The sequence below is a fragment of the Typopeltis vanoorti genome, chromosome 25 (genome assembly GCF_054136105.1).
Source record: "Typopeltis vanoorti isolate ZY-2024b chromosome 25, IOZ_Tvanoo_1.0, whole genome shotgun sequence".
Taxonomy (NCBI): Eukaryota; Metazoa; Arthropoda; class Arachnida; order Uropygi; family Thelyphonidae; genus Typopeltis; species Typopeltis vanoorti.
Window position 1 is genome coordinate 48,562,274 of NC_143573.1, and position 25,997 is coordinate 48,588,270.

The 25,997-nt window shown below is 35.9% G+C and overlaps 1 protein-coding gene across 1 annotated transcript in view; it reads left to right on the forward strand.

The window, feature by feature from the left end:
• The first annotated feature begins 13,385 nt into the window (after positions 1-13,385).
• The window catches only part of LOC150092727 (carboxy-terminal kinesin 2-like), a 230,065-nt gene continuing 217,453 nt past the window's right edge, over positions 13,386-25,997 (forward strand). Inside the window, exon 1 of the mRNA XM_090414368.1 lies at positions 13,386-13,449. The gene's annotated coding sequence lies outside the window, so the exon portion shown is untranslated. The remainder of the gene's footprint in view (positions 13,450-25,997) is intronic.

The following is a 25,997-nucleotide window of genomic DNA, read 5'->3' on the forward strand; positions in this document are numbered from 1 at the left end:
GAACATTATGGAAGTTCAGTCGTAGCCTTTAACAAGTTCTATGTACGGTTTTGCAATTCTCTTGTAGGATCTTCCTGAAGAATTGAATATGTCGAATTATCTTCAAGTAATTGAAGCATTTTGTTGTGTTAATCTTCAGAGTTGAGGATGACCGTGGAATTGCCTTTATCCGCAGGTAAAATAATAATGTTGCTGTTCTGTTTTAAATTTTTAGGACTTGTCTTTCAGCCAGAGAAATATTATCTGTTGGAGGTTTAGCATTATTGATAATTAAAACCGATTCAATACGAAGAAGTTTCGCCAAATGATTAGTAATGAGTGAACATGCCTTTTCTATTTTTGTAAGAAGAGATTCTTTAGGAATAAATTTTGGTGAGGAAATGAAATTGAGACCTTTGCTAAGAATATCCGTTTCCGCATCTGTTAAAATATGAGAAGATTTGTTCACTACAACTTTTTCAGGATTAATACGGACTTCAATATGACCAGATTTGTTTGTATCCTTTTTAGATTATTAAATTTCCTGATAAGAGTATATTTATTCTTGTTTTATATTCGTATGGCTTGTGCTTCACTGTTAATGATAAAATCATGTCAGTTAACATTATCCATAATTTCTTCAAGGTTTTGAGTTAAAGATCTTTTAGTGCTGAACAAAAAAGCTAAACAACGTTTTGTGTCTGAAATTCTTTCGCTGAGGAGTTCCATCTTAGCTTTATGATAAATTCTTTTAGCGCGTTACGTTGCTATCTTTTCTTGAAAAGAGATGAAATTGGGAAAAACTGTATAGAACGTACAACGTTTGAAGAAAACTAACCTGTTTATTTTCAATCCACGCATCTATGGAGTTCCCAAAATACATAAAGAAAACATCACTCTTCGCCCAATTGTGGAAGGAATTGACTCACCTACGTATAAACTTTCCAAATATCTAGCAAAGTACCTCAAGTGTTTCGGCAATAAATCTTCATCCTTCATCAAAAACACTACAGATTTTGTTTCTCATATAAAAGATATTCCCATCAATGAATATGACATTCTAGCAAGTTTTGACATTATATCTAGACGAGGTACTTACATTACTAAAGGACAAATTATCCAAAAAAATGTTTGCTTTATTAAACATTGCATTCATTCTAGTTACTTCAGATATCAGGACTCCGTTTACCAACGAAAACAAGGCTTGTCAATGGGCAATCTTTTGTCCCCAGTTCTAGCTAATATCTTCCTTGAAGATTTTGAAACGAAATCCATATCTTCCTTCTCATTTAAACCAAACGTTTGGAAACGATATGTTGATGATATTTTCATTATTTGGAATCACAGGCATACATCTCTGAGAGATTTTCTTCATCATCTAAACATCCAACATCCTAATATAAAATTTACTGCTGATCTAGAAAATAATAACTCCATACCTTTCCTGGATGTCATGCTTACACGATGCTCTGCAAGATTAAAAATCTCTATATACAGAAAACCTACACATACTAATAGATATCTGCATAATCTTCCTCATCATTTTCCACCACAAAAACTTGGAACTATTTCTACCTCAGGACACAGAGCACGCTCTCTCTTGAATGAACAAGATGAACTACAAAAAGAAATAAATCACCTCATTCTTATCTTTAAACAAAATGGATACTCTGAAAAAACGATTGAGAAATTTCTTCTGGATCCTCCTAGGCAGTGCACAACAGAAACTCTTAATTTTAAAGGTATCATCTCCATTCCAGACATTAGCACAGTCTCTAAAAAATTAGCTCAGGTCCTTAAAAATACAATATCAGGACGTTCTTCACCACACTCCCTAAAACTCATACTTTAATCAGCCATCCAAAGCCTACTCATCGCAACTTAAAATATCCAGGTGTATATAAATTATGGTGCGATTGCAATATCCCTTATTTTGGACAAACTAACAAATCTATTGAACAACGTATAGATGAGCATAAGAGAGACATCTCCTACAAAAGATCACATGCAACTGCGTTATCCAGTCATGTTCTTTTTTCAAATAATCCTAATGATGATCAACAAAGCCACTCCGTTTGCTGGGATAGATCAGAAAATATTTTTCGCTGTGATGATGAGTTTGAGAGTAAAATTGTAATATCAAGGGAAATCCTACTGAACCCTGTCCACTTAATCAACAATTTGAGTTATAACATCTCAGATAGCCATGTTGCAATTATTCAATATTGGCGTTCACGTGAGCCTGCACGCACACTTGCAATAAACAATGGCACGCCTGTTAGAAGAACTTGAAAAAATACGTTTTTTATGTATCAATTATGTGTGGCAATTTTTACCTGTAATTTCCATTTTTTTTAGATACTTCAATGTTTATAACTATTAATAATTACAACACACACACACACACACACACACACACACACACACACACACACACACACACACACACACACACACACACACACACACACACACACACACACACACACACACACACACACACACACACACACACACACACACACACACACACGCACGCACGCACGCACGCACGCACGCACGCACACGCACGCACGCACGCACACACACACACACACACACACAGCAGAAACTATTAATTTTAAACGTAGCATCTCCATTCCATACATTAGCACAGTCTTTAAAAAATTAGCTAAAGTCCTTAAAAAAATACAATATCAGGACTTTCTTTACCACACTTCCTAAAATCCGTTCTTATATATATATATATATATTACACACACATATAAATATATATATATTGCTAAACACTGTGCACATATTCAGTCAAGATATATCAATGGATTTTGGCGTAGACAAATGTGCAATTGCTAGAATAACAAGAGGAAAGTTTGAAGTTATGAACGATATCGAGCTGCTGAATGGTGAAATAATCAAAGCAATAAAATTCAAAGACAGCTAGAAATATTTGGGAATGTTAGAAGCTTCACAAATTCTGCACAATAAGATCAAAGAAAGAACTAGAGCAGAATACATAAGACGATTAAGAAAACTCCTTAAGTCAATGCTTAATGCTGGAAATTTGATAAAAGCAATTAATACCTGGGCCATACCTGTTCTGAGATATTCAGCAGGCACTGTTGAATGGACCTAGCTAGAGATGGAAGATTTAGATCGAAAAACTCGAAAATTAATGATAATGCACCATGCCCTCAATCCTCGCAGTGACATTGATGGGCTATATCTATCACGCAAAAAAGGAGGCAGAGGATTATTACAAATGAAGCAAGTTATTGAAGAAGAAAAACAAAATTTAAACGATTATCTGCAGCAAACAACGGAAAAATTTCTAATTGAGGTAAGGAAAGAGGGTTTATTTAAACCAATGGAGACAAAATTGGAATACAAAACCAACCAAGTCAAAGTGCGAACCGAAAGATGGAAAAATAAAGCTTGGCATGGAAAATACCTTACACAGCATAGAGGACAGCGCTGACAGCAACTTGTCCTTGCAATGGTTGAGAAATGGAGCACTAAAGAAAGAAACAGAATCGCTAATTTTTGCAGCACAAGAACAGCCCATTAAAACGAACGTTATGAAGGCAAAAATACAAAAAATTCAAGAAGACAGTAAATGTAGATTGTGTAAAGAAAACGAAGAAACGGTAGACCACATTATAAGTGTATGCAGCAAAATTGCACCAATTGAGTACCGTAAAAGGCACGATAACGTAGCTAAGATATTCCACTGGCATTTCTGTAAAAAGTATGGGTTTGAAGTATCTAAAGACTATTGGAAGCATAAAGTTCACCAGAAAGTGGTTGAGAATGAAACAGCTAAAATACTCTGGGATGACAAAATCTAGACTGACAAAAGCTTGGAATGTAATACGCCAGTTATTACAGTGGCTGAAAAAAGTGAAAACAAGGGTGTTATGTTTATCGAAATATCAGCCAGGAAAAGGTCGGATTGACAACAAAGAAAATGAAAAAATTACAAAATATTGCGATTTTATATATATATATATATATATACACATATACAGGGTGTTTCAAAATTCACGCAAGATTTAAATTTAGCGCCATTTGTGCGGTAAAGTGTTGCAAACGAGAAAAAAAACACAGCGTGACAGCTGACAGTTCAGGGTTATTAAAAATGGAGCGCTACACGAAAGAACAACGCATTTTCATTGTTGAGCAATGTTTTAAAAATAATGAAGGTTTGGCAGCTACAGTTCACAATTTTCATACAAAATATGGTCGGAATAGTGATTTAACTTCGTCAACTGTGAAAAGATTAATTAAAATATTCAAGGAAACTGAATCAATTAATGATCTTATACACTCTGGCCATCCTTCAACAAGTCGTTCAACAGAAAACATCTAAGCAGTTAGTGAGAGTGTTGCTGAGAGTCTAGGAACATCAATTCGGCACCGTGGTCTTGAATTGGACATTTCGAGATGCACTCTACAGCGTATTCTCACGAAAGATTTGCATCTTTCTGCTTACGAAGTTCAATTGACTCAAGAACTGAAGCCTACTGACCACACACAGCGAAGAGAGTTCGTTGAATGGATTATGGAACAACAACAAGTGGATGCTTATTTTTCGAACAAAATCATCTTCAGCGATGAGGCTCATTTTCATTTTGATTGTTTCGTTAATCGACAAAATTGTCGTATTTGGGGTTCAGAAAATGTACGAGTGATTGTTGAGAAACAAATGCATCCACAACGTGTCACTGGTTGGTGCGGATTTTAGGCTGGGGGCTTCATCGGTCCATTCTTCTTCGAAAATGCGGCTGGTAAGGCAATAACAGTTAATGGTGCTCGCTATCGCGACATGATAATCCAGTTTTTTGTGCCTAAATTGCAAGATATGAATGTGGACGACATGTGTCAACAAGACAGTGCCATATGCCATACAGCCGGAGAAACAATTGAATTACTGCATGAGTCATTTCCTGGTCGTGTAATTTCCCGTTTTGGTGATCAGAATTGGCCACCCAGATCATGTGACTTATCGCCGTTGGACTTTTTTTCTTTGGGGTTTTTTGAAGTCTAAGGTTTATTCCAACAAGCCCATGACCACCCACACCTTGAAGGAGGAAATTGAGCGCTGTATCAACGAAATTCAGCCTCATTTACGCAAAACGGTTATGGAAAATTTTGACAAAAGGGTGCGTATGTGCCAGCAAAGCCATGGAGGTCATTTTCCCGATCTGCTATTCCATGCATAACCCTATACTGTATACTTTTTGAATCAATAAGAAATTACAATTTTTAATTATAAACCTGTGCTTTCTATCAAAATTACTTCTTGCCTGAATTTTGGGATACCCTGTATATATATATATATATATATATATATATATATATATAGTTTTATGAAGAATTAAATGACTAAAACCGAAATTTAAGTAAAAAGGTTTTAATATAAACACACTACCACACTGCTAGTTTCGGCCTGTAACAGCCTTCTTCCGGTGACATTATAAAAGAAAAAACACTAAATATTGAAGGTTAAAAGACTATGAACAACATAGACAGTCTTTATACATAATTAGCATGAAAACGTTGTAGTTGTATTTGAAGCTGTTCTTTCGTTTGTTGCATTGTTGGTAGAGTGCGTGCTTGCTGCATCACGTGAACACCAGTACATGATTACAGCTGAATGAACCATAGCTGAAAAACTGGAAGAATCTCTAGATAATGAAAGTTGGCATACCTTTAGTACATACTGTGAATCTCAAGCAGCCAGAATACAATATAATAACAAAGTAAATCTTATAAGTAAATTTGAAACATTAATGATATTACAAAATAATAGGAACTCAAAACCACACATCAATATTGACAAAGTCGTTATCAACAAATCATCCTATATACTTTCAGATGTAGTACAAAGCATCCTTAGTAAAGGTCTAAACTTTATTCCTTCCCCAAAATTAATACCAAAGGAGACACTACTTACAAATATAGAAAAAGCTACTTGTTTTCTCCCTCCACAAGATGCAAAACTTCTATGTATTGAATCAAACTTTATTATCAATAACGCAAAACCACCTGCAGATAACATTACTTCAACAGAACGCAAAGCTATTAAAAGTTTAAAAAACAACAGAGATATAATAATCCTTCCTGCGGATAAAGGCAATGCAACAGTCATCCTCAACTCTGAAGATTACCAGAATAAAATGCTTGAATTACTACATAATGATACCTTCTCAATACTCGAGAGAGATATCCAACTCCTGAACTTCAAAATCGTACAAACAACTTATTAAAAACAACAAGTGAATTATCCCGAAACGTTCGTTTATCTCTACGCTCTCTCCATCCGTTAATTCCTCGCATATATGTTGTTCCTAAAATCCATAAAGAGAACATCCCGTTAAGCCAAATTGTAGAAGGTATCGATTCTCCTACATACAATCTTTCAAAATATCTTGGTACATACCTCGAATGTTTTTCAGGGAAGTTACCATCTTTTATCAAGAACACTACAGAATTTGTTACATACATCAAGGATATTACAGTTAATGAAGATGACATCATGGCTAGCTTGGACATAACTTCTTTGTTCACTAATGTCCCAACAGATCAAGTCCTAACATTACTCAAGGACAAGTTATCTAAAAAAATGTTAGCGTTGCTTACACATTGCATCAGGTCCGGTTACTTCAAATTTCAAGATAATATATACAAGCAAAATCATGGACTGGCTATGGGTAATCCTTTATCTCCTGTTCTTGCAAATATTTACTTAGAAGATTTTGAAACCAATGCTATCTCTTCCTTTATTTTAACCCCTAAAGTTTGGAAATGTTATGTGGATGATGTCTTCTTTGTTTGGAGCCATGGACATGAATCCCTTATGGTTTTCCTCGAACATCTCAATAGCCGACGTCAAAGTATTAAGTTTACTGCTGAGCATGAAACGGATAATTCCATGCCTTTTCTTGATGTCAAACTGACTCGCTCTTCTGGTAAATTCAAAATATCGATATATAGAAAGCCCACACATACCAACAGATATCAACACAGTCAGTCCCATCATTTCCCTCCTATAAGCTTGGAATAATTTCCACCTTTGGGCATAGAGCCCGTTCTCTTCTTGATGACCCAAATGAACTGCTTACAGAAATAAACCATCTGAAAAGTTCTTTCGAAGTTAATTGATATTCCAAGAGAATTACTGAAAAATTCCTTCTTAATCCTCCTAGACATCGTTCAGAAGAAACAAATAGATTCAAAGGCAATATATCTATTCCTTACATAAGTAAAGTTTCACATAAATTAGCAAAAGTTCTAAGAAAATACAATATTAGAGCCTTGTTCACTCCACTTCCAAAGATCCATTTCTTAATAAGCCACCCAAAACCTTTTCCTCATCAACTCAAATACCCTGGTGTATATAAAATATTATGTGATTGCGATATTACTTATTTTGGGCAGACAGACAAATCTGTTGAAATGTGTATGGAAGAACACATGAGAGACATTACTTACAAGAGACAGCGAGCGAGTGCATTATCAAGTCATATCCTTTTCTCGGCTAATCCTAATGATGATAACCAAAGTCACAAAGTCTGCTGGGAAAGATATACTAACATCTTCCGTTGCAGTGACGAAATAGAGAGAAAAATTGTGGAATCTAGAGACATCATCTTCAATCCTGTTCATCTAAATAACAACTTAAGCTACAACCTCCCAGATAGTCATTCAGCTGTAATCATGTACTGGCGTTCACGTGATGCAGCAAGCACGCACTCTCCCAACAATGCAACAAACGAAAGAACAGCTTCAAATACCACTACAACGTAAGACTATTACACTTTTTTTATAATCTTTGTCAAGTAGCTTTATTTTATCCTCCTACATGTTTCGCCAATCTTTTTCTATTGGCATCCTCAGGGAATACAAACTAGTAAGCTAAAATGAAGGTTACAGACTAGGTTATAACTGGTAATTCTAATTCATACAAAAAATTGGTATTGCGCGTGACAATGTGCGTGTCTCGTTAACGTGATTTATTCGTTATGGCTCATTACGTAATTGTTATGAAAGTTAATTTCTTTGATGTTTAATGATCTGATAAAAGTTTTCCAAATTTCTGGTAAAATTAGACCTTGATTCTTGTTTAGGTTTTCAGTTTTACGGGCGACTGTAGCTGCTTCTCTAAAGGTTCTTGAATGGTAGTTATCTTCTATGTATGGCATAAGGCTCTTATCCACTCAATATGATGGTTAGTAGAGGCAACGTGCCTGAAAGGCCTGAAATGAAATGTAGGTCAGACCTCTAGAAGCTTTGAAACGAGAAAGAAAGAACACATAGGATATGTCAGAAATGACAGACAAGACATTTCAGGCCTTTATCCCAGCAAACTGAGTGACTATGTAGATCATCGTGAGGATTGTTTGAGAAAAGAACATGACTGGATAGGGCACATGCATGTCATCTTTTATAGGAGATGTCTCTCTTGTGATCCTCTATACGAAGTTCAGCAGATTTCTTAGTCTGTCCAAAATAAGGAATATTACAATCGCTCCACAACTTGTAAACACCTGGATATTTCAGGTTGTGATGAATAGGCTTCGGATGGCTTATAAGAGAACGGACTTTAAGGAGTTGGATCTTAGGTCACAGAGCACGCTCTCTTTTAAATGAACCAGATGAGCAAAAAAGAAATTAACCACCTTTCTCTTATCTTTAAACAAAATAGATATTCTGAAAAAAACGATTAAGAAATTTCTCTGCATCCTCCTAGGCAGTGTACTACGGAAACTACTGATTTTACAGGTAGCATCTCTATACCGTACATTAGTTCAGTCTCCAATATATTGGCTAAAGTCCTTAAAAAATACAACATCAGGACGTTTTCCAGTCCGTTCTTTAATAAGCCATCCGAAGCCTATTTATCACAACCTGAAATATCCAGGTATTTACCAGTTGTGGTGGGATTGTCTATAATGTGTTATGGTCTATAATTTGCTACCGTAGTCTTAGTACCTCCTGTATGCAAAATAATAATTTTGCCCTCTTTCCACTCCCTTGGAACTCTACCAGAGCTGAGACTTATATTAAACAGCCTTTGTGAAAGGCATTACCATTTCCCTTGTGCATTCCGGCAGAACCGTAGCTGATATCCCATCCACTCTCACAGTTGTATTTACATTGAGATTCTGTAATATCCTAAGAACAATTTAGTATCACTGTTTCCACATTAGTGTGTCACATAAGTTAAAGCAATAACCTCTAATCGAATTTTGCTCATAATCGTTGATACAGTATGGGATACTCTGGATATATATAGCCAGGGTATCTGGTAATGCTTATATATACAAGAAGAATAGTCATTAAAGGATTTCATGAGAAAACGTTGTATTGCTTCAGCTCGAGTAAAGAATTAATGTCAGAGTATAATTTCCTGTAAGGTATAAATGTCGTAGTGTGATGTACTTTGTAGAGGGATCATTAAGAAGGTCTTATAATCATAAATACCTCTTACAGTTTTCCCAAAACCATTTATTATAAACCATTTATAATCATTTCCTCTTACAGTTTTCTCAAAACCTTTCTTCATGTAACTGGACGGCTAATAATTTTATTCCAGTGTTGCCCGTGTCTTCGTAATATGCTATTCAAAGACAAATATAATCAATTATTTCGCACAGAACAATTTTGAGAATAATCCGATACCACGGTAATAGATATAAGTACATATTGCATACTCTAATACTTTCTGATTTCATTTTCAACTAAACTGTCGAACAAAGCCTTTTTAATGATGATTTGCTAATAGTGTTGCTGGGAAAAGAAATACTCACATGTGGCAGTAGAATATTAGTAAGTATTCATTAAAATTATAAAAAATGAAATAAATACACGAATTCATTGTTTCTGCTCCCACTTATAGAATAACAAAAACATTTGATTTTTTTCTTGCTAAGATGGATATTAAATATACCCCGCATTAACCTACATTATATTAATCTTGTCTACGAGTATATGCAAACTGTAGTCAATTCAGATGGAACATATAAATAGAGTATATTAGTTAAATAATACTTAATCGATTAATCTTCTAAAAACATCTCATATTTCTTCTCTAAATACTAAGCAAGGAGCAGGTTGGTACAATTGATGAGCGACTAATTGCCTAGGATTATTTTTACTTTCATATTTCCTCGTTGGTATTGCTGTTGTAATGGAATCGTCAGATTTTAGACCACATAGACGATTCGATTCCAATAATGAAAAAACAACAAGGTCAGCCACTCCAGTGGTTGACATTCTTGACATTCAAATTCTCTTAATATCATCAGGCATTTTCTCCTTATTCTTGTTATTCGTTCTGTTTAGAAGGTTCTTACTGATCACTTCTGCCTTAGGCTGAAGAGGGAAGAAGAGACTGAGTGGGCAGTTCAATCTCCACTGGTACGCAATCAGAGATAGCTGGTCCTAGGTTATCACTAATTAAGCAACACGCAGTGAAGTGAGACGCTGAATAAGTCTCAATAAGTGCCGCCATCTCGTGGTCCCTAACTCTAACACTCGTATTTAATATATGAAATAATGTGGGTTCTACGGTCGAGTTTCTTGAGTTCACGGGACGACAAACCAGAGTTTCCGGAAAAAAAATCTGCTTTCCTGTGCCAGAGATCGACTAACTTCGGGAAGCGGTTGAAAAAGGCATAGAAAACTTTCTTCTAGTGGCTGACTAGATTCGAAACCAAGAAGTCTTCCTTCGTGTTGTTAAGCGCCGTGGTGTGCAAACGTCACATCCACTGAGTTACACAGGCCTTAGTCTGATTAGATAGAAATTCCCTTGATTCTCACACATTAGCAACAAATGCAGTCTCTAAATTTAGTAACAATTCGAAACATTTGTAATGTTGAGTCATCTGTAGCAGAAGTAGCAGGATAGTTTTGTGTGTTTTTATTAATTTGGTGGAGTCCAATTCTGTCATTAATTGTATTTCGCTGTTTGAAAGAAAGAGACATCATTTAAAACTGGTATCTTTGAAAAAAAGTTGCATGCAATGAATATTCAGCAATGGAACTAGAGTTTAGTCTCGTTGTAATATATAAAATACTTTTCAAAATAGCACATGAGATTATGTGGTCTTTAATAACACATGAATTGGAGAACTCACTAGCAAACATAAAGAGAGAGATTTTTCTCCCCTCCCCTAGATATGGCAAAATCTGGAATACTGCGCTGGACTACACCACCGGTTCATTCCCATGATCCATAGGGGAACGACCCAGATTTTGGCAGGTCTATGGACGAATGTTCCCTGCTAGAATGAATTGAGTGTCTGCGAGTTTCAATCTAGGTGATAGTCGAAAAACAAGGAGATGATATAAACTTATAAGTTATTAAAGAGGTTTTATATGATTAACACTGAAGACTTTTTTCAGTACACGGTAAGAATGGAATGAATCAGAGGTCACCCTTGGAAGCTGTTTAACAATGTGGTTAACAAGGGTATTGAGAAATGGTGAAGAAATATGATGGAAAGATGAAGATAAAAGGTTGCTGCTATTGAAAATGATCATCACAAATTTTGAAGTAAGACAATGAATCTGTTCTTTCACCTGTCGGAGAGAGATAGTATCAGAACTAAGATTTGAAGGAAAAACTCACCTGGGTTGGTCATTTCAGCAGATTTGATGGTCTCCCGATGCAAGTTCTTGAAGGACTTATTACAGGAACTGCAAAAAAGAGGCAGACCAAAAATAAAGTAGATAGACATTATAAAAAATTGGATATGTGCTTCACTACCAGTGCTGAAAGTAAAGTGTCAATGAAGGACTGAGTGGAGTTTTTGCAAAGTATGTTTCCTGATATCTATGCGATTGTCCGTTTTGGACTGTTGGTGGAAGAAGCAAAGGTGGTAGAACTAGATTTTTTTTTGAATGGCGTTGAATAATTTTGTCAGATGTGATTGTGAGTGCTTCTTCCGTGAATGAGTTTATGGAGACGTATAATAGGTAAATAAAATAAAATAAATCAGCTAACCCCTTTTATTCTCTTATAGGGAGTAGGCGAGGCTTTTATACCCTATCTAGCTTTTGGAGACTGAGTGGGCAGTTCAATCTCCACCGGTGGCCAATCAGAGATAGCTGGCCCATGTCTATCACTAATTATAGCATCCACCGATGAAGAGCCTGGAAAACAAGTGCTGCCATTTCTCGGTACCTAACCCTAACAAGATATGTCACTGTCTGAAATAATGAGGGTACTTCAGTCTATTTTCTTGAGTTTATGGGATGAAAAACCCGCTTGCTAGTGCCAGAGATCGGCTACATGTGGTTAGTCTGAGAATAATATTCTCTCATTATGGGTCTTCTGACTTCATGGAGATATCTCTACAAAAAAAAAATAATAATCAAAATAATAATAATAATAAAGCCTGTGTAGCTCAGTTGATGTGGCGTTTGCATACCACTGCGCTTGGCCGCACTAAGGAAGACTTGGTTTCTAGTCTAGTCGGCGACTAGAGGAAATTTTTCTAAGCTGTTTTTCGACCGGTTCTCGAGTTAGTCTATCTCTAGCACGGGCAAGCGGGTTTTTTCTCCCGTTAACTCGGGTTTTTCATCCCGTAAACTCAAGAAAATTGACCGTAGAACCCACATTATTTCAGACATTAAATATATTGTGTTAGGTTTAGGGACCACCAGATGGCGGCACATTTGAGCCGTCTCTCTTCACTGCGTACTGCTTAATTAGTGATAGCCTTGGGCCATCTATCTCTGATTGGTACCAGTGGAGATTGAACTGCCCACTCAGTCTCCAAAAGTTAGATAGGGCTAAATGGCCTCGCCTACTCCCGTATACCGGAATAAAAAGGCGTTAGCTGATTTTTTTTTATAATAATAATGTCGAGAATTTAGAGAAATATAAGAATCTAGGGAAATTGCTGTATTGGTTATAGGAAGTGATGTGCGTGCTCACCCAAAGAGCTAGGCTGCCCGTAGAAGGAAACTCGGGTGTTTTCGTGTCGTCAATAAAAAATAGACTGTAAACCACACACTCTTTGAAATAACAATTATTGTCTTATCATTAGGAATCTCTAGATAACGTGATTGATAAATGGGCTCTCTTCACCGGATACCGTTGGCTGATTGGCAACCGGTAGGGACTGAATTTTCACCTCAGTTTCCAATAGTTGGATAGGATTAAAATGGCCTTTCCTACTCTCTATAAGGAAATAAAAGGCTTTACTGGATTTGTTTTATTATTATTATTATTATTATTATTATTTTGTGAAATGTATAAATAAAGTAGAATTATAATAATAAAACACTTCTATCATTTCGCCTATTTAGTTATCTTCTTTGTAGATGGCGCGCTAACGAAAGTAAGTTATCAACCAATCATCAAATGTCAAATAAGCGTGGGTAATTTTAAATATTATGAAAAGTTAAGTTTGTGAAGTTGAATGCTATTTTTTGTTTACTTTTAATTTATATATATTAGAAGTGAGTAGCCTAATTATTAATTATCTAATTAATTCTTAAAAGTGTTAAGTTATCCGCTATGCCGATTTTTTGTAGGAGAAGTAGTTTTATCGATTTCTGTAATAATTTTTAGACTGGAAACACTGACAGTTCTTAATGGAAATGTAGTAAACTTGAATTATCTTTATATAAATATAGTAAACGTGATTATATATTTTTTATTTATGTATAAATATATTTACTTTTATGTAAATATATATTTCACCCTTGCTACGCTCCTGTTGATCATATATTTCTGAAGGGATGCATAAATTAATACTATCTTCACCAGGCTCTTCGGAAGTAATGAATTAAAAGAAGGACGTGCAGTGTCATACGACCTGCTATTGGGAACAGCACTGCCGTGGTTTGTTTTAAGGTGGGAGATAAACAACCATCTGGTAATTATAGCATTATAAATAGAATGGCCTATATTATATAAAAAGCTGACAAGACAACAGAGAATAGGGATGATGCAGTCAATAAATTTAGTTCAGCTGCATCTTGTCACCATGTCTTATTCATGATTCCTTGTATAGTGAAGAAAAGGTGTTACTCATTGTACATAAAAGTGGATAACACTATTATCTTAGCTGATAACAATTCACAAAATTAGTAGTTTCTCATATTTGGAGAAATATGTATTCATACCCACAGTCATCCCCAAATTTGTTCTAGCACTAAATGATAACTTTTAAAAGTCCCTCTCTCCCTCCTCATCTACTGACCAAATCTTAGATAATTTATACTGAGGCAGAGGTTCCTTGCAATATGAGAATGTAAGCCAAAGCTGGTCTTATTTGTAAATATGGTCCTGTTCATATTAAAGCTATAAAATGTGGGATATATTTATAGTAGGTATTTTTTTTTTTTTTTTGCATATTGCAGTAGTTTATGAAAGAGGTAAAACATTTTGTTTACTTTATTTTTTCTCATGTACACATTTACAGTTCTCATGCAAACTGAATATGATTCAGTTTTTCACAAGTATATTGTCACAATTTCATTTTTCAGTAAAAAATAGTTTTCTCAAGAATTTCAGTAAATAAAATCAAATGCTCTGAAATATAAAATTTTTATTAAGAAAGCCTAAAAGGGCTTCAGGTTCCATTCTTTATTAAGAATGCCAATAGTAAAACCATTAAAACTGGGGTGTGATGAACTTTGAAAGGAAGGAAGACAAAACTAGGATGCAACTAGGAAGTATATAGCAGTCTAATGGTGCTGAATGTGGGAGAAAAAAACAACAACAATAAAGTATAATAAGTTTGTGAAGAAACAGAAAGCATTATGAAAACAGAGGCAACTTGATTGGGCAGTCAAGAAATATTAACTGGGGGGAGGGTGTTAATAATTTATTTGCAGTAGTTTTTTTACTTGATTTATCTCCTCACTGATCGGAGACAGTTCTTGGATAGGATACAGTTAGTGCGGTCAGTACTGTTACTGTGGTTTGCAGTGAATGAAATTGTGTTTTCATAGTGTACATGATAGATTGATTCAGTGTATGGACTAATACAGCAGTAAATAATGCAAATTACAATGTGTAATTGTTGTGGAAAGATATTAAGAGATGTTTTGGTGGTATTTAAGATCTGTTTGTTTATTTATGGGAATGAAAATGTGAGAGAAAAAAATTTGCTGTTCTTTGAACTAGAGTAAGGGATTATAAATACGTTTGTTATATTATTATTATTGCATGGGAAGACCCAAAGCAACTGACTCTGGCAACCCTTTTGATTCTTTCCACTCGAACTGAAAAAGCTAGTTCTCATGCCCTTACTAACCATACTCATAACCAAATTCCAGAGATGACATCTTGTTCTGCTCACTCTAGCCAACTGCTGAAATATTGCCTTTGTATTTAATCCTATAAAATCCTTTAAGTAGCTTAAATGTTTCTATCACATCCTCCTCCCCTTTTCCCCCAACAACCAAAGGCTCAATCTATCCTCACAGGGAGCATTCCATAGACCTCTCACCATCTTGGTCATTCGCCTCTCGATACTTCCACCACATCTTCAAGAAACTAAGATGATCAGACCTAGCACAGTAATCCAGTGGTCATATCAGAGCTTTATAAAGAGGAAAGATGAATGATAACTTCCTTATCTCTGCTTGTTAATGTGTTCTTCAATAACCAAGTAATCCTGAGAGCTATTCTGGCTACTTTAGTAATATGCTCTCTAAATTTACTCCCAAAAGCCTGGCTTCATCAGTTTCCTGGAGTAGAATTCCTTGATGTGGTACATAGCAATCTTTGTATCCCAAAATGCATAACTTCACACTTTTCTACATTAAATTGCCATCCATTATGTTTTGCCTAAACTATCAGCCTATTAAAATCATTTTGCAAGCTTTCTACATCTATAACTATTAACTAAGTTTAATCAATACAATCTGAATCCCATATCATGGTTTGCCTTCCAGTATATCTTGAATCTGGTCAAAGCAAGATGGAAGGTATATTGAAGGTATAAGGTGTATTGATTCGTACTACATCACTTTAACAATTAACCTTGGTTAATAGTTAAAGTGATGTAGAGAGCTTCTAGGATGATTTAAATAGGCTGATAGTTCAGGCAAAACATAATAGATGTCAATATAATGTAGAAAAGTGTAAAGTTATGCATTTTGGAATATAAAGATTGTATGCTATGTACTATATTCAGGGAATTGTACTCCAGAAATTGTTGAAGATAGGAATTTGGCGGTAGTAGTAGATAGATAGTTGAGGTTTAGAGAGCATATTGCTAAAGTAGCCAGGATAGCTTGCAGGGTTACTTGGTTATTGAAGAACAACACACTAACAGAGATAATGAAGTTATCATTCCTCTTTATAAAACCACATCTAGATTACTGTCATCAGGTTTGGTCATGTTAGTAATGAGGAAGTGGTGGAGAGGATCGAGAGGTGAGTGACTATGGTGGTGAGAGGTCTTTGGGATGCTCCCTATGAGGATTTAGAGGTTGCAAAAGTTGGTCGATAGGGGGAAAAGGTGGGATGTGATAGAAACATTTAAGCTATTTAAAGGATTTTATAGGATTAATACATAGGCAATATTTCAGCATTTGGCTAAAGTGAGCAGAACAAGAGTTCATCTCTGGAACTGGGGTAAGAATATGGTTGCAAGGGCACGAGGACTAGCGTTTTCAGTTGGAGTGGTGAAAGAATCAAATGAATTGCCTGAGTCAGTTGTGAGTGCTTTGTCTGCTAATGGTTTCAAGGAAAGGTATGATAGATACTGTATTGACAGTTTGGGTCTTCCTGTGTAATAATAATATAACAAACATAATTATAATCCCTTACTCTAGTTCAAAGAACAGCAAATTTCTTACCCATTTTCATTTCCATAAATAAACAAACAGACCTTAAATACCACCAAAATATCTCTTTATATCTTTCCACAACAATTACACATTGTAATTTGCATTATTTACTGCTGGATAAGTCCTTATACTGAATCAATCCATCATATACACTATGAAAACACAATTTCATTCACTGCAAACCACAGTGACAGTACTGAATGCATTAACTCCAATGATGCTGTCTCTAATCAGTGAGAGGAGACACATCAGCATGCCGTCAAGTAACATTTCTTGATTGCCCAATCAAATTGCCTTTACACTTATATGTTTTTTTTTTTCTTCCGATATTTGGCATTTCTAGACTGCTATATACTTTTTTGCATCCCAGTTGTTTCTTTCTTCCTTTCAAAATTCATCACATCTCACTTTCAGTGGTTTCATTATTGGCATTCTTATATAAGAATGCCAAGAACAATGCTAAATATTTGCAACAATACTAAGTTTGCTCTGCCACCTCCCTTTTTTTTGCTTCTGTGCAAGCCAAAATATATCTTCACTAATAAGCAGATTCGTTTCATCTCAGTGTACTCTTGAATAAATTTGGTACTTGATTCTGACTTCATCTTATGTTGTACATAATGAAGGGAGAACTTAAATTCTGAACAAGTTCCACATCAACAAGCTTTATTGGTTCTTCAGCTGTCTCAAATATCCAATCATTGTATCCATTTAGCAGCAACACACCTCCAAATTCATAAGCACTGTTGACTGAAAGCTTACAAAAGTACAAATTTTCAGCATGAGTTACTGGTAACTGCACTATTTAAACGAACTGTTCCAAAAGCCAGAGTCAAGGTATATTGGATGGCATTGTAAGTTATTTAATTGTTGTATCAGTCAATTTTATAACCTCTTTAAAAATCTTGGAGGAAAGTAAATCAATTTTGTTTCTACATCCTATGGATCAGTTACATTTTCTGGTGTTGTAGATTTGAAAATGCAAAACAACCCATTCAACATCCAACATTCAACTCATATCAACCTTTTTTTTTATGTCATTCCTATCCATGAAAAGTTGTAAACCTATAGCACATATAACAAATTGTCCTCTGTACCATCCAGTGCATTACCAATGCCGCACTTAAATGATTTAACCACTGTCTCCGTTTTCACAGCATCCCATGAAGCTTTGACCCACTCACAAACTGGCAAAATGCTAGGCTTCTTCTTGATGGTTTGACCTCACAATCTGAAGACTGCATCCAGCTATTCCACTTCCCCTTCATAAATCCCTTAAATGGTTTATTAATACAGACATCTCAAGGTTGAAACTGACTAGTTAGACCTCCTGGAATTACAGCTAACTGAGATTTTAACATCTTCTGTTCTGTGAGAACGAAACTGAGCCCACTAACAGGGCAGGTCTTCAACATTCCTACGGGGTGCCTAGACCGAATTTTATCTATCCATAACTTTATTCCTCCTCCATCCATCCACAATTTTGTCCCATCAGCACAGCAGGATAAAACAACCGTGTAGTGAGTTTTTTGTTCCCAGAAGTTTTAACAGTAACACTTTTTGTGTCCTTGGAATCTACAGTTTTGTTTGAGGGCACATCAAAAGTCAGCGAAACCTCGTCCATGTTTCCTATTTAAGCAAGTTCAAAATTTTCTCATTTTCTTGCGTTAATGACGAATTGATGAAATTCAATTTGTAGACACTGAAAGTCCTGCTTTTCTGTGGTCTAAAATCCAAGTATTCAGTTATGCCTCAAGTTCCAGTTACGTAGAGTTCAGTGGATGCCCACTGAACTCTACGTAACTGGAATGCTCTCACACACTGCAAGGAAGCAAGAAAGAAATCGCGTAACTCGGAACAGAGAAAATTTCCAGAAATGAAAGTAATAAAAAACTGAATATTGGTGTATACGATGCACCCTATTTTTCAGACCTATTTTCAAAGAAAAAAAGTTCGTCTTATACGCCGGCAAATACAGTAAACAAGGAATTGAATAAAAATAAGCAAATAAAACCCAACAAGTTTCATACATCGTAAGACTTGCATCATCAGGTGTAGCGGTACAACAAGTCTATTAACAATTAATTACACATAATATAATGCTGGGTATAGAAACAACGGCATTTATATGCTTTATACTAATGCCAGGAGTATCCGGAATAAGGGAGAGGAATTTGTGGTGCAGATAGCATCAGCCTGGCCAAAAATTATTGGGATCACAGAGACATGGCTGACAGAAGAGGATATAATAACAGGAATAGAAGTTGCTGGGTACAGCATTTTTCGGCAGGATAGGAAGAGAAAGCGTGGTGGTGGTGGAATACTGCTTATGATAAGTGACGACCTATGTCCTCTAAGAGTGGAGACTTTGGAAGGCACTAATGATTTTGAAAGCATATGGTGTGAGATAGAGGTGGGCAAGACAGGATATTTAGTAGGGTGTTGCTACAGACCCAGGAAGCACAGGGCAGGGACCAGGAAATGTTTAGACAGTTGAGTATGGCAAGTGCAAGAAGAATGATTGTTATGGGAGATTTTAATTACAGTAGTATAAATTGGAGAGAGAAAGATGCATGTAGCAATAAGGGAATGGAATTTCTAGAATTCTTGAGGGACAAATGTCTTAGGCAACATGTAATTGAGGGAACAAGAGTTTTGGATTTGGTTATAGTATCAGAAGAGTTGATAATAAGTGAGATGACATCTCTCCCACCAGTTGGAGAGAGTGACCATATGGTTTTGACTTGGAAAATGAATAGACATGCAGGAGTATCAAAGAGACGGGAATATATATGGAATTATAAGGCAGGTGATTATAATATTCTAAGACGTCAACTTTGGGAAGTTTCATGGAGGGAGGAATTAGAAGGCCGGGATATCATTAGTGCATGGGAAATTATAAAAGAATATTTGATAGCAGCAATGGTAAGTTGTATACCATGAGTGAACAAGAGGACACAATTTGGAGTAAAGTGGATGACAAACAATATTAAACAGGAATTGCATGCGAAAAAGAGGCTATGGAAGAGATATAAGGAGACAGGTGAAGAGAAGATGCATGAAGAGTATAAGACACAGGCCAGAGGAGTGACTAGTATGGTAAGGAAGACAGAACGAAATATGAGAAAAGATTGGCCCTAAGATCCAAAGAAAATCCTAGGGAATTTTTTAGATATGTGGCCAGTAGGAGGAGAAATGACTGTCGAAGAATGATATTGTGAGATAAAAATGGGAATAGAGTGACTGATGAACACTTTATTGGATTATTTCATCCTGGAGGAGTCAGTTTTAATACTAGAAGGAGTGGGCAGGTTTGAGGTTTAGAGGTACAGGAGGAGAGTGTGTTTCAAGTACTGAGTACTCTGGATGTCAGTAAAGCTGTGGGACTGGATGGTATTTCACCACGAGTTTTGAGAGAATGTGCGAGGGAACTGACAGTGCCTTTGACCTGGCTTTTCAATGAAATCTGGCTGCAGGAAAGGTGCCCATGGAAGGAAGGTAAGATAGTGCCATTGCATAAAGGCTGTAGCAGACTGGAAGTGTCTAATTATAGGCCAGTTTGTGTGTCATCAGTAGTTAGTAAGATCTTGGAGAAAGTAGCGAAGGACCGTATACAGCATTGGGCAGATGAGGCTAATGTTATCTGTGAGAGTCAACATGGATTTGTGAAGGGGTGCCTTGTTTTAGCAATATGCTAGCCTTTTATGATAAAGTTACAAGAGCATTAGATGAGGGAAAGGCATATACTGCCATTTTCTTATACTTAGCGAAGGCATTTGACAGGTATTTAAGTTGCAGCACATGGGTCTAGATGTCAGATTGGTCAACTGGATTCAGGATTGGCTGTCTGATAGGTATCAGAGAGTTGTGTATGGTGGGGCAGTTTCAAGGAAGCAGAGGGTTACAAGTGGGGTCCCACAGGGCTCAGTACTGGGACCTATATTGTTTAACCTTTATATCAATGACATTGTCAGTGGATTGCAAGGGGATATTCAGTTGTTTGTGGATGATGCGAAGCTTGGAAGGATTATTAGTAATAGTGCAGATGTGGCAGCCCTGCAAGAGGATTTGAATAAGCTAGATAGATGGGCAAATGAATGGGGGTGTCGGTTTGATGCACAAAATGTGAGGTCTCGTGGTTTGGGAAACATCGATAGGACACTACATACTCTATGGGAGGAGTTATATTGGAGGAAGTAGGGGAGACAAGAGATCTGGGGTTGATGATTGATAGAAACCTGAAATTTAGGGGACATATTGCAAAGGTGGTGACGGTAACACAGAGGATTGCTGCAATAATGAGAAACATGCTGACCTGCAGAGATAAGAGTTATCATTTTGTTGTATAAGACCCTGATCAGATCACACTTGGACTATTGTTCTCAGATTTGGTCCCCAGGATTTGAAGGGGATAAATTAACGGTGGAAAGGGTACAAAGGCAGATAACAAAGATGGTTTCAGGACTGTACAATGATAGTTATGAGGATTGGCTGAGGGAATGTGGACTGCAGAGTTTGATGGGTAGAAAGAGAGGTGATATGATTGAGACTTTTAAACTGTTGAGAGGTGGTTACAGGGTTGACACTGGGGAGTTCTTTCGCTTGGTTGAACAGCAGGAAGGAGTGATGACAAGAAGCCTTCCCTGGAAGTTACGAAAGGAAACTGTGAGCAAGAGGGTGAGGAGTAGTTTCTTTGCATGGATGGTGGTTGAACCATGGATTGCATTGCCTGATGGAGTGGTGAGAGCGAGAACAGTCAATGAGTTTAAGGAGTGGTATGATAGACTTTGTGTTTCTTAGGGGGGCACCTCCCACGATGAGTCTTTTGACTGGAGGCCTGAATAATAATAATAATATCCTAGGTCCATGGTAACATTTTTGATGAAAGCAGACCATACTTGATATAAAATTAAGCCTAGATTTTTATTGCATTGTGTAGGAATCCTAAGCATTTGTGAGGCTAATTTAAATTTTCTTGTAAAACAGTTCTGATCAATATATAACAATTTTGTTTGTTATATATTAGTGGTGGAGACGGAGAGTTGCAGAGTAGGAGCCCTCCCTCGATGAGTCTTTGGACTCCTTGGAGGTGTCACATAATAATAATAATAATTGATAGCTTGATAACATATACTTGATAGCTAGTGGTTGTGTGGAATGCCAGTCCTGATTTATGCTCTTCTTTTTTCGAAATCTTTTACGTGTTCAGACATGCAGATCTTTCCCAAACTTCCTAACAAATGCCACAAGAGCAATGAATCTCATAGATGTCTAGTTTTTTCATGGGATGATGTGGAGATTTTGGTAGATGTAAGAATATTGATATTTTTTGTAAAGGCAAAAATGCCACTTTTATGTTGTACTTGTAGAGCAATGCAGCCACTTTGTGATGTAAGACAGCATGATTACATTCCCAAAATCTTGTTTAAATATGGGAGTTTGAAGGAGATGTATTAAGAATTTTTCTGATTGTCTTCGGTTCAAAACCATTAAGTGCATAAAATTATAAATCTGCTAAGCTTGGTTTTGCTAAGTGAGGTTCTGTTTCAGGTAGTGCAATTCTTGATTCATTTTAATGGACGTGCTTGATATATTGTATGTCCTGCCTCATAAAGTTTTAATTATATCTATCTTTTGCAATGGATGGTGGTGTGAAGTGGCATTTAAAAATCTTCCTGTTGTGGTAGATTTTCTGTATACTGAAAAGGATAACCTTTTTTTTTCTTCTTCGTTTACTTCAAGGATATCAAGGAACTGTAATTTTTTGTGCTGTTCTAGTTCAAGAGTGAATTTTATATAGGGATGTGCAAGTTATTCAAATCTTTGAAAGCAATTAGCTCATCCACCGTTCCTGACCAAATGATGAAAACATCATCGATGTAATGTAATCAAATTTTTGGTTTCTTCTGATAGTTTTTAATGCATTAGTTTTGAAATTTTCCATAAATAGGTTGGCTACGACTGGAGCAAGGGGGAACCCAGGGCAAGGCCTTTTTGTTCCCAATATTTGTCTTGAAATACGAAAAAAGGTGTGTTTCATGCAGTGTTTGAATAGTCCTAAAGTGTCCGGTCGAAAAAGATTTACAAGTAGATTCACTACATTGGTGAAGAGACTGTAGCATAGTCGTTTCACCATTCGAAACTTGCTAAGATGTCTGAAGGTTCTTTATATCTTTTACCTTTTTTCAATAAAATGTAAGCTATTTTTTACAAGTGATTCTGTTTTTCCTCTGTGTGGTGATATCAGGTTTGACAGATATTTCGCTAAGCTTGAGGTTGGAGAATCTCTCCTATCTACAATTGGCCATAACGGAATATCCTTTTTGTGTAGTTTTGATTCACCATAAATTTTTGGGACCAATGGATGTTTTGATGATGATAGATTTTTTAAATTCTTCTGGCCAATTAGGTAGCTTTTTGATCAAGTCATTGGTTTTATTATGTGTGCGCCCTGTGAGATCCCTGTCTGAGGATGAATAAATATTGGAATCTTCTAATAGGCTGTTCATTTTTCTTGCGTATTTATCTTAATTCATAACTACTGTTGTACTTTCTTTATCTGCTTGACTATTACTATGTTTTTATTTCATCTCAATTCTTTAAGGGCTGTTAACTCCGATTTTAGTATGTTTTTACGTGGTAATTTAAATTTTAGTAATAAGGTTGAAATATGTAGGCAGTTGAGATAGCCGAATCTCTAGGAAGACTGCGAATTCCTTTTTCAATTTGCACTATTATGTCTACTTTTGGAATGTGCTGTGGAGATGATGCAAAATTAAAACCTCTCATTAGGAGATTTCTTTTCATTTTTGACAGGACTTTGGAAGAAAGATTAATGACAATTTTAGACTGATCTAGATGTTTTTCTTGTTGAAGCAAGTTAAACTTTCTTATCAAATTATTAAAGAGGAAATTGTATGTTAGACAATGAATTTATATACATATTTTCTGTTAGAATTGATATAAAAGAATTACTGTGTAAATTGCATATAACCAACTGAGATTATAAGGTGAAAATACGTGGGCAAGACACCGAATTAGTAAGTTTCTTCAAGCGGTCACACGTGCATACGGCATGTGGTGACCTAAGTTTTTGGGGAAGACGCTACGAAAAGGCAAGACCCATGAGTGCGAGGGAATAACGTGTCGTGTGAAAATTTAGGGTTACAAGATGTCCCGGTAGGGGTTGATATAAAAGGGCTGAACCCCCCCCCAAAGGGACTTATTCGCCTTTTGTCTGGAGTCTGTTCTCTCTCGGTGGCAGAAGTCGGAGGTGTCGGGTCGTGATTAGAGGGATCGCGAGATTCCAAGCCCTACAATGAACGAATAGAGGATTTTCGAAGCAATGGCAACTCTCGGAAAAGATAGTGGCCAGGTAGCATGCGCCTTATGGATGCAGAATCGCCTTGCGCTAAGAATATTTGGCATAGATGATCGATATACAGACTCGCTGAGGACCAACCTAAGCTGACAGGAATTTTAGCCTTAACATAGAGGGAAGAAAATGTTTAGAAGGAAAGGAATCCAAGAATCAAAAGGACATGCATGAGGAATCCTCGAGTTCGGTATAGTAAACCTTTAATCAAGTAATGTATGAGAGGAAGGTAATTGTAACTTAAAAATCATTGACCTTCATAAAGTTTTGAGACTATCTAAAATTAAGACAGAAATGTGATATTTTTATCGTATTCGGTGAGCAACATGTGCTATGTATTATAATTGTATTTGTGTTGATTGCTAGCTATGTTTAAGAGCTGTAGAGATGTCTAATCCAGACACCATGAATAAACCTTTAACACCTGAAAGTCATTATTGGTTTTATAATCTAAGAATGCGAGTTTTGAATCTTTGAACATAATGTTTTTTGTAGTATTAATTACTGTGTGATGTATATTGATTAATTTTACTTTGTAATCTAGTAATACAGTGATAATTGAAAGTTCTTTATTCTGTATGATGATCATTATGTTAAATAAACCTTTTGCTCTTATTAATTTGATTGCCTGTGTCTAAGAATCCGATGCACTACTCATAAATTATTCGGATCTAAGTGGGAAATAATTGTTAATTAAGACAATGACTGCAAACATGGTTGATTATAGAAGGTTTTGATAATTGATCACTTAGTATAGAAATATATTAGATTAACCACGTGTATATCTGAAGATTCACTTCTTGACTGAGAAGTTTTTCCAATCTATGGGTTCTGGATGGTGCAGCGGAACAAACAAATTTTCCCAGAACCTTAAGAGAAGTTAACTTCAGAAGCTTTGTTACCAAGGAGTTGGCTTAACCTTGAGACAATCCCTGTGTAGATCAGGCTCGTGCACGTGATAATCAAAGGGGCTGAAGTATATAATAGTAAGACAAAGACGGACACATTATAGGCACTGCTGAGATAGGAAAAATTATTCAAGAGATAGTTAAGTAAAAGAGTTAAACCATATTAAGTAAATATTACTACTACGACCTTATAACACTCATCTAAAGACAATCATATACATCCATGTCCACTGCTGGATTCAAACCTTCAGGCTGCTAATTGAGGAGCAGTGGATAGACTAGGAAAAGATAAACCAGCACAGTTGATAGGCTTTTGACTATTGGAAGATTACAGATTTGTACATATTTTGATCTAAAATCTAATCTCTGTAGAACAGCCAGGCATCCTTGGCACTGATAGCTTGTGTAGACAGATGCAATGAGTAACTCAAGCTGTTTAAAAAAAAGATTAGTATTTAGAAAAAAATTAGAAAAGATTAGTAGTATTTAAAAAAGTTTAGTATTAAGAAAAGATATTGTGTTTGTTTTTATTTATATAAGTTTTATAAACATATAAATTATAAATATAAATTTATATATGTTTGCAGTATTTGAATTGACATCTTTTTTTTTGTATAATTGTTTGGTATTTAGTTAGGATTTTATGATCCCTGTATTGTTTCCACATATTGCAATTATATTTATAAATTTAGGGACACAAAAACACACATGTTGAACAGATTATTTTATTAATTACTAATAAAATAAAACTAGACGTTTCGACCCCTGTATCATCAGAAGTATACACGTGTATAAGGAACCAAGCTACATACTCTAGCTTTGTATACCGGTAAACTAAATCTACCTAGTTAATTAATCCTTTTCCCTAGCCTGACCTCTAGTGATAAAAAAAAATAGAAAATAAATAAATAAACAAT